The sequence below is a fragment of the Perognathus longimembris genome, chromosome 17 (assembly GCF_023159225.1).
Source record: "Perognathus longimembris pacificus isolate PPM17 chromosome 17, ASM2315922v1, whole genome shotgun sequence".
Lineage (NCBI taxonomy): Eukaryota > Metazoa > Chordata > Mammalia > Rodentia > Heteromyidae > Perognathus > Perognathus longimembris.
Window position 1 is genome coordinate 4,172,527 of NC_063177.1, and position 10,891 is coordinate 4,183,417.

Genomic DNA, 10,891 nt, shown 5'->3' on the forward strand with positions numbered 1-10,891 from the left:
ACTCATGCCTGAAACTCTTCTGACCTTAGGAACAAAACTTTGGGTAGGTAAATAACAACCACAGTTATTTTTGTGAGAGTGTGATTCCTAAGTGTGCACTAGGCTCATTCCAGCTGCACTTGCTCCTGTGCCTGAGGGTTATCTTGTGGTGATCTGATATAGTCTGGCCATTGCTAGGCAACTGGGTGACTTGGCTCTGTGAATGTCTTCCTCCAGAGAGCTAGTGTGGGCCTGCCCGCACAGCCATGACTGAGGTGCGCCAGGACAAGTCCCAATGTGCAAAGCCACCTTAGAACACTACTGCTACCTACCTGTTCACATTCTGTTGGCCCCCTACAAGCCAGGTGGCAGAGTACAGAGCCAAGGTACAAGGCTGGTCACTCACAGTCTCCAGCACATGCTACCCTAACACTGGTGAGGCAGGATCAAAATGGCATGGTACTGCCATCAATATAGAGACCAAAAGGAAAAGAATTGAATGTCCAAATATCAATCTACGCATCTCTGCTCAATTGATTTTCATAAAGACGCCATGGCCACTCCTGTTGGAGAGGAAAGTCTCTTCAGCAATGGTTGCTGAGGCAGCTGGATGTTTGTATGCAAAGAAGGAAGAGGTTCTCCTACCTCATACCACACAGTAAGCAAAGCTAAAATCCTAAAACACCTAGAGCAAAATTTGTAGAGATAAATGCTCACACTCCTTGGTTGTCCAATCAATTCTGGCACTAAATGAAGAAAGGAAATAAATAAATTGGATTTCAAAGAAATTAACAACATTTGTGCATTGAGTGTATAAAAATATTTATACAGGAGATAGTATTTACACTCATGTGTAACTATTACTATTATATTCATGTAAGAGTTCTAGTATTCTAAATATATAAAGCAAATTCTATGGCTCAACATCTCAAAGATAAACACATCAATCATAAGGACACTGAAAAACCAATATAGATGATTTTTTCCAAAGAAGATATTAAAGTGACAAGCAGCACCTTAAAAGATATTAAATGTAATTAGCCATTAGGGACATGCAAATAAAAATGAGTTGAAGATAGCTATTTTAAAATTTCAAAATAATGCATCTTGGTAAGAACATAAAAAAGTAAAACCCTTGTACACTGCTGGTGAGAATATAAAATTCTGCAACCATTGCAGAAAAATAATGTCCAATTTCTTCAAAGTTAAACATAGGCTTGTATAACTCATAAATTCCACTCCCAACTATATGTCTAAAAAAATAAAGCCAAGAAAATCCCAAATAAACACTTGTGCTTGGTTGTTTGTAGCAACCCTATCACACCAAAGGAGAGAAAACTCTGTGCCTGATGATGAGTGATAGGATAAGTGTACAAGGAAATATTATTCAGCCATAAAAAGACATAAATTACTGGTATTTACCACAATGAAGATGACGCCTGGGAAAATAGCGTGTTCACTGAAAGAATCTGTAGTACCGTATACAGTGTGATTTTGTTTATGGGAGACACCCAAGCAGGTAAATCAATAGAGACCTTAGGGTCCTGAGTAATGTGCGAGGAATTTTCTATAGGTGTGATGGGAAGGCCTTAGAACTTGTCACCACTGTCAATTACACAACACTGTGAGCATCCTAAGAGCCACCCAACTGTACACTTTGAAAGGATTACCTTTGTGTTATGGACACTTCACCTCAAACAGGTGATGGATACAGAAATGGAAGAACTACTGCCTTCCTTCCATTGCTGGCCTGGTACCATTTCCCACTGCAGACCACTGGAAGCAATACTTCCCCGTTCTAGAAAAAGAAAAAAAACATAATGCCTGAGGTGGAGACACTATCCATCTTCACTATACATTGTTATGCATTCTAAACTGTGCTCCAAATGGAATGAGCAGAATCTCTCATGTCCTAGCATATGAAGGGAGGATGCAAGCACACAGGCGTTACCTGGGACCCACAGAAAGTGAAGCAGGCCTCCTTCTATCTTGAATCTATAGTAACATTTTCTTTATTACTTCCTATCATAGTGTTATTCCTTCCAACAGCACTTCATAAGTAGAGATCACTGTCAACACCTATTGACGAATTTTTATCTACAAACAGCCCTGGGAGGAAAATGGTGTATGTACCTTCTCCCTCCAGGAAGGGTCAAACTGATATTCAGGAGCATCCGAGCAAGTTTCATAAAGTCATAAACAGAAGAGTCCAAGAGTTCATCCACTGTCATATCTTCACTTACACTGCTCTACGTTCTCTCCGAATGGTCACAGGGCCTCCCCCTGCCTCCAGCCCCGGCCTCACTCCACCTTGTTTTCTCTCCTCACACATTGCACCTTGTGCAAGTCTTCCATGACTGTCAGACATCAGAAAGAGTACTGGGAGCTGGTGGCTCACACCTGTACTCCTATCTGCTCTGGAGGTTGAGATCTTAGGATCCAAGTTTGAATTTAGTCTGAGCAGAGAAGTCTGAGAGACTCTCTTCTTTGGTTAAGTAGCAAAAAGCTGGAAGTGGATTGGGTCGGCTGGCGGCTGAGGTGAAGATGGCTGTCATACTGCAGCGCATTGAAGGGCTATCCAGTTGGGTGGTACGAGTGTTGGACTGTAACCCAGGTCCCATGACCCTTCAGGGCACCAACACCTACCTGGTGGGGACCGGCTCCAGGAGAATCCTCACTGACACTGGAGAACCCTCAATTCCAGAATATATTAGCTGTTTAAAGCAAGCTCTGGCCAAATTTAACACAGCAATCTAGGAGATCCTAGTGACTCACTGGCATAAGGATCATTCTGGAGGCATAGAAGATATTTGTAAAGACATAAAAAGTGACACTACCTACTGAATCAAAAAACTTCCACGGGATCCACAGAAAGAAGAAATTATAGGAACTGGAGAGCAACAGTATGTTTATCTGAAGGATGGAGCTGTGATTAAGACTGAGGGAGCCACTCTAAAAGTTATCTCTACAACTGGCCATACTGATGATCACATGGCTCTCCTCTTGGAGGAACAAAATGTCATCTTTTCTGGAGATTGTATCCTTGGGGAAGGAACAACTATATTTGAAGACCTCTATGATTATATGAACTCCCTAAAAACATTGCTGAAACTCAAAGCTGCTATTATATGTCCAGGACATGGCCCAGTAATCTGTGATGCCGCAGCTAAAATTCTGCAGTACATTTCTCACAGGAATATTTGAGAAGAGCAAATTCTCACATTATTTTGTGATAACTTTGAAAAATTATTTACAGTGATGGACATGGTAAAAATGATATACAAGAATACTCCTGAGCATTTGCATAAAATGGCTGAATGTAATCTCTTGCTTCATTTGAAAAAAACTAGAAAAAGATGGAAAAATATTTAGCAACATGGATCCTGACAAGAAATAGAGATCTGTACTTTAGTTTCAGATTAATGAAAGTTTGGTTCTGTTTTGATTTAAGAGAATGATACTTTGTTTTTACTTATGAATTATTTACAGAGAATATAGAATGTAGAACTCTGAAAATATACTTCAAAATAATACCATAGGAAAGGGACAGACATGGAGGGGCAAAGGGTGAACAAATGCAGCAATGGTATTCACTGGACACTATGTTGAAAATAAACGACATAACTCCTGAGAAGGAGAAAGTGGGAGAGAAAACCTGGGAGAGAGCAAAGGAAGAGGTGATATTGTCCAAAAAGAAATGTTCTTATTACCTGACTTATATAACTGTAACCCCTCTGTACATCACCCTTATAATAATTTTTTAAAAATTTAAGGACAATGTCAGATGTGTTCTGAATGTATAAATTTCATTATACATCTTGGATATAAGTTATTTATCTAAGCTTGGTCTTAAATTTTACCAAGAAATCAGAATTCAACAGTTCATCAACTTTCTATGAATTAAATAAAATCGTTACTTTAAAAATAATAAAATTTACTTAATGGAAACCACATATTACTCTTGGAGATTAGTTCTCTATTAGTAGTGGTTAGAAATGCTGTTTTGTCTGCTGCTTCAGTTAACAGCACAGACTTCTACGTATTCCTTCCTTTTCTTCAATCCTTGTCTATGTCTGTATACCAGCTTTATTTTCATGTTCCCATCAACTGCATCATGATTAAGTAATAGTTCAGTGGGTCTGGATTATGTTGTACTCTCTACACAATCCATGCAAATCAACTTTTAGTGAGTGAAAGACATTAAATCATCAACTGAAAATATTTTTTTAAAAAAGCTGGAAGTGGAGGTGTGGCTCAAGTGTTAAATCACTAGCCTCCAGCAAAATAGCTAAATCAGAGCTTGAGGCACTGGGCTCTAGGCCTGGTAACAGCAAGCAAGCAAACAAGCAAACAAATAAATATGATTATGTTTCTTCCCTTCTTAACATGCGTCCATGTTCCCTAAGAACGTCATCATTGTCCACAGGACACAACAGAATCATCTACCACCTCATTTTCCAGTCTCTGAGTTCCTCCTCTTCCTTCTTCTTCCTTCCAGTCATCCTGTTCCTCTTTCTCCTCTTCTTTCTTTTTCTTCTTTTTGTGCCAGTACTGGGATTTGAACTTAGGACCTTTAGCTTTTCCTTGGCTTTTTAAAATTTTTTGCTCAAGGCTGGCACCTTACCACTTGAGCCATAACTCCACTTCCAGCTTTTTTACTGATTAATTGGAGATAGAGTCTCGCAGACTTTCCTTTCTAGGCTGGCTTTGAACTCAGTTCCTCAGCTCTCAGCTTTGTGAGTACCTTGGATTACAGGCATGAGCCATCGCCACCCAGATTTTATGTTTGTCTTTAACTGACACATAATAATTGAAAATATTTGTAGGCTCCAGTATGATATTTTCATACATGTACAATATTTTCATACAATGTACAATGACCATATGAGGATCACAAAAATACCTACCATCTCTAACATTTGCTATTTCTTTGCATTGGAAATATTCAGAACCCTTTCTACTAGTTATTTTGAAATGTACAATTAGTAGTTGTCAACTATAGTTACCAATCTACTATGCTATAGGGCATTAGAAGTTATTCATGTCATCTGACTACATCCCTTTCCCCGTTAACCTTCCTCTCTCCTTCCTCCCCCATCCCAGCCCCTGGGACCCACTACTTTCTCTGCCCTATGAGGGCAGTTTTTTAAGCTTTCCCCTGTGGTGTATGCTAGATTATTTGTCTTTCTATGCCTGACTTATTTAACATTATGCTCTTGAGGCTCATCTACCTTGGCTGTAAATGAAAGAGTTTCATTGGCTTTATGGCTGGATTTTAATTCCTGAATTAGAATTGCATTTCTGGTCTTTTCCTAGATTTATTCCCCCTCCTTTGTGGGTCTTCTCCCCTGGACAACACATAGACTCCTGTCCATCCTGCAGGGGAAATATTCCTGTCCTGACTCCCATAGGAAGATCAGTCACTGCCTTCTGAGAGTTTTGTTGGCTTTGTAGACAATACAGTTGCCCTAAAGAACTTTATATCTTACTAGAAATGTAGATGCTGGATCCTGTAAAGTCACTAACCAGGGTCTTTCCTTATTATGACCTCATTGAAGTTTCCAGTCTCTGGAATAAGTCACTAGGCAGAGACTTGCTATATACAGCACACACTCTATAAGTATTCATTAGATGTTGACATGAGGAACTTAGGAGCCTTTATAATGATTCAGATGCTTTCCCTTCTCTTTCTGTGCTTATCTCTATTATCCTGGTGCTCATCCTTTCTAGAAAGGATCTGCATGTATCATTGGGTATGTTTGTTCTCCTCCCCACCCCCCCGTCCCACACAATGTTTTGCAGAGGAGCAGTGGTACTCTGGATGACAAAGTATAACCTAACCCCTCTGTCCTTGGGTCAGAGGCCTGGAGTCACATTGCATCTACTTCAAGGTCTTTGAGACTAGAAAGCTATCAGACAGCTGGCATCCATGGCTCCCCCAGAGAAGTTGGACCAGCATTGACCCCCAAATCCCAGGGGCTTATGCCAAACATAGCCAGCAACGGGAATGCAATCCTGCAAGTGGTCCACAGTTCATTGTGGTTTCTGTTTAATCTCTCTCCTTTGACAGATAGGGCAAGGGTGAGAGGAGAACAGAACAGGTGGAGAATGGAATTTGATCAAATTACCTGCCAAGGCTTCAGAAACACGCAGGAAAGATACTTGCTATTCAACTGGGCATCTCTTTAAGAACCATCCCTTGCAGGCTGCAGATGCAGGTGCAGGTGCCCGGGGAAAGCGCTGGGCTGCACTCTGATGAATCACATGGGGGAGGCGTGTAGGAACACACTCTTCTTGGCAGAAGTGAAAAGAGCCTGCTGCAAGCCAGCCACATCTGAGACTTCCCCCGACCTACTTTCCATCTACTGATATTATTTACACCTGCGTCTTTCGTGTTGCTCCAAGCCCCTCCAAGGCTTTCTGTCATAAGAAAGGCCAGAGTCACCATGTCCAAGTAGCATCTAGTCCTTCTCTTCCTTTTACTATTCACCTCCTTGTCTAACCCACTAAGAATATGTTACTGCCACTCCTGCTTTATTTGATATTTGGGAGCCCATGATGGAGTAGTTGGGCCTATTGTCTCCACCTAAGGAAATGTATAGCTATCACTCAGGAAAGAAGATTTTATATACATGTTCAGTGTGTTTCCTCTGTCCTCTGGAATATGGTAGTTTTATGATATCTGACACTTATTGGATATCTATTTATTCAACAGTCCCTCCAGCATCAATTGGTTTGTGCATATTTACTGAGCAGCTAGGCAAAGCATGGCTCTGAAAGTATAGTCTACATCTCTGTGATTAGAGAGCTGTCTAATGGTTTCCCAAATGGTGTGTTCTTTTATTACTATTATTAAGTAGTTATACAAAAGCATTTCAATTCAACATGTTAAATTTATGTGATCAATGCCAGCCATTCTATCATTCTCCCTTCCTATCTATCCTATCCCCCCTCAAGTTACCTGGTCCTATTTTCATGTATATACATTGAGTACAATGACTGTATCCTGGTCTCTTCTGAGGTTCATCTTCCACACAGTTCCTGCCTGATGCCATCTAGAGGACTTGTGTTCTTTTTCTCCACCCAAACCAAGAGTTATACTGGTAACCCATGTCTCTAATCCTAGGAGGCTGGGATCTGAGGACTGCAATTCAAGGCCAGTGTAGGCAGGAAAGTTTGTGAAACTCTTATCTCAAATTAACTACCACAAAACCAGAAGTGGAGCTGTAACTCAAGTGATAGAACACTAGCCTTGAGCAACAAAAGCTTAGGGACAGTACCCAGCCCTCTAGTTCAAGAACTGTGTCTAACACACACACACACACACACACACAAACACACATACACACACACAATTAAACTAAGAGTTAGGAAAACTTGAAGCAGACACAAAGTTTATTGGAAAGTGAGAGGAAGATACTCGGAACGCGAGAATGGCCTCTTGGCTACTAGCAAGTTATTGTAAGTCCCTGACAAGAAGTCCTGGCTGGGGGTTACCAAATACTGTATGAAATCTTGTCTATCTGCTTCCCAGGAAGGAAGCAAATGAGGAGGAGGAGGAGGTATAGACTGCTCTGTGTAAGAAAGTGAGAGGGGGGTGGGCTGGGAAGGTGGCTTAGTGGTAGAGTGTTTGCTTAGCATGCACAAAGCCCTGGGTTCGATTCCTCAGCACCACATGAATAAAAAAGGCTGGAAGTGGTACTGTGGCTCAAGTGGTAGAGTGCTAGCCTTGAGCAGAAGTATCTCAGGGACATTGCCCAGGCCCTAAATTTAATCCTCACGACTGTCAAAAAAAAAAAAAAGAAAGAAAGAAAGAAAGAAAGAAAGAAAGAAAGAAAGAAAGAAAGAAAGAAAAGGAAGAAAAGAAACTAAAGTGAGAGATGGGACCCAGAAGTCAGTAGCCCACTTGCAGTGCCTGTGAGAGTCCCCCTTTAATATCCATTGGGGCAAGGCTTCCTGGCATCTGGCTGTGCCCATGGGGAGGGACGCCTCTCCCCCATGTCAGCCTTCTCTTGGTCGTCAGAGGCTCTGCTTTCCTCAGAGCTGACCTGAGTTTCCCAGGGTCTTCAGGTGGAAGAGGGGGTGGGCATTATCTCTACTGGACCACGGTGTCTAGTCTGCATAAATGCTCTCTTTTTGCCCCTCCCTCATTCAGAATCAAAGTCTCTAATGTTCTATAATGTAGTGTCCCTCTATGACTTTCTCAGAGCTTCCCGACATCCTCACATGGGATCTGAAAAGGGTTTCCACTGTTATCATCGGCCTCCCAATATTTACCAGAATATCTCTGAAAGCCACTATCTGTCACCTGACATTTCTTTGCCCTTCTCCTGTGGTCCTACCAGGCACCAGAGATCCTTCTCAAAACACCAGGCTTAGCAAGTATCGGTGTGGTGTGAGGCCCTCAAGGCCTGAGGTTATATGTGTCCTCCAAGGATTAAAGTTGCAACATCACTCACACACACACACACACACACACACACACAGAGAGAGAGAGAGAGAGAGAGAGAGAGAGAGAGAGAGAGAGAGAGAGAGAGAGATCAAACCCCACAATAAGTAAAGCAGCCCTTCCTTGGTTAAGTACAGACTGTGAGTGTGGAGCCCAGAACACCCATGACATGATAGGTACTACATTGTTCTTAGATGTAACATTTATCTGTGTTGATTATAGTAGTTTGCTATTTTATTCATTTGAGATCAAAAACATGCCCAGACATGTCTTAAAACCCCTAAATTAACAAAGCTTCGTGCTCAAACTTTGACCATGTTATAGCTTTTATACCTTTTTATAGAAATCATACCTATTTGCTGTAGAGGAAACCAACAGAGGAAAATAAAGTCCCATCATTTCAAATAAACATCCCAGGATGTATTGTTTCAATCATCTTCACCACTTATTTGAAATAAACAAGAATAAATGGTATGGATCAAGATTTATTTTGAAACAGGTAAGGAGGTGCTAGGTGGGCAAGGAGAGAATGATGGAAGGGATGACTGATCAAGATGCATAGTGCACACAAATAGACACATTAAAATAAAATGCTGTTATCCAATTAAATGAAGATAATTAAAAATGATTTTGTATTGGTTGAGAGATGTGACTTTGATATTTCTAAAGTTGAAGAGAGATTGGCATATCACCTAAAGTGACCTATTTGTTTTAGGATCTCAATTGAAATTGTCTAACTCAGTGATTCATTTTACACATGTTGGTTGAATGATGGAAAAAGTTTTTCCTTAAACTAAGTTGGTGTATAATATTAGAATGGTTCAAATAAATTAAGATTCTTCTATAATAATGCTCAATATATTGGATCTACTATGTTTGATAAGGTTTGCTTATTAAAAGCATATGTTTAATTAGGAAATGGAGCATTTTAAACTTATACATTCATTTATGAATGTTTAATGAGCTAATATGGCACAACCTACGATTCCAGCTACTTGAGAGGCTGAGGTAGGAGGATGGTAGCTTGAGGTCAGCCCTAGAAAAGATTCTCTGCAATCCTCTTACCCCTCTCCCCTGTAGCCTCTGATATCAACCATTCTGTTCTACTCTTCTGTGAGGTATACAATTTTTAGATCCCATCCATAGATATACTCATGAATTTTTCTTTTTCTTTCTTTTTTGCCAGTCCTGGGGGTTGCACCCAGGACCTGAGCACTGTCCCTGGCTTCTTTCTGCTCAAGGCTAGCATTCTACCACTTGAACCACAGCACCACTTCTGGCTTTTTCTATATATGTGTTGCTGAAGAATCAAACCCAGGACTTCATGTATGTGAGGCAAGCACTCTACCACTAGGCCATATTCCCAGCCCATACTCTTGAATTTTTACCTTTATGCACCTGGCTTATTTAAGTTCATACACTGTCCTGCAAATGGCAGGAATATCATGTCACAAAAGATATGATTTCATTTGTTTATGAGATAGTATTCCATTATGTGTGTACACTGTGTTTCCTTTATTCATCATCCATGGGCATTTAAGTTACTTCCATAAATTGGCTGTTATAGATAATGTCCCAATTGGAGTGCAGAAAGCCCTTTGACATACTGATTTTATTATATGTATATAGATAGGTTGGTAGATAGATAGATGATAGGTAGATAGATGTGTGTGTGTATGTGTGTGTGTGTGTTTCCTATGGAAAACTGCTGAATCATATGAGGGCTATTGTTTTTCAGTTTTATGAAGTATTTATTTTAGAATAACAGAGTTAAAATGAGGGGAAAATACAAAAAGAGGGAAGTATTTCCTTTTTCCCACACAGGAACTAGACTAGCTATGGGAATTTCTCTCAGTAGCTTTTACGGTTCTTGAGCTGGGCAAATGCACTTGATGGTGTCAGACTATAAATCCTAATGCTTAGACAATTATTCTAGGTGGTTAAGATGGGTGAGTCACACGCAAAACCTAGATGTCCTTTAAGATTTTGTTTGGCCAGATATGATCTTTTATTCTTTCTGTCTTTACCCATGCAAGAAGATCCTGGGTTTTTTCTGAAGAATAAGACAAATGTTAGATGGCCCCTCCCACCCTGCCTAGTCTTGGTTTTTTTTTTTTTTTCAAATTTTTATTATCAATCTGATGTACAGAGAGGTTACAGTTTCATACGTTAGGCATTGGATACATTTCTTGTACTGTTTGTTACCTTGTCCCTCATACCCCCCTCCCTCCTCCCCCTTTCCCTTTCCCCCCCTGAGGTGTTCAGTTCACTTACACCAAACAGTTTTGCAAGTATTGCTTTTGTAGTTGTTTGTCTTTTTTTACCCTGTGTCTCTCAATTTTGGTATTCCCTTTCAATTTCCTAGTTCCAATACCAGTATACACGGTTTCCAGTATACTCAGATAAGTTTACAGAGATAGTGTAGGTACAACCACAGGAAGGTGATACAAGATCATCATCAAT

General features: G+C 40.4%; 1 pseudogene; it reads left to right on the forward strand.

Moving 5' to 3' along the window:
• The first annotated feature begins 2,523 nt into the window (after nt 1-2,523).
• LOC125365708 lies at nt 2,524-3,490 on the forward strand (annotated as a pseudogene).
• Nucleotides 3,491-10,891: the final 7,401 nt, after the last annotated feature.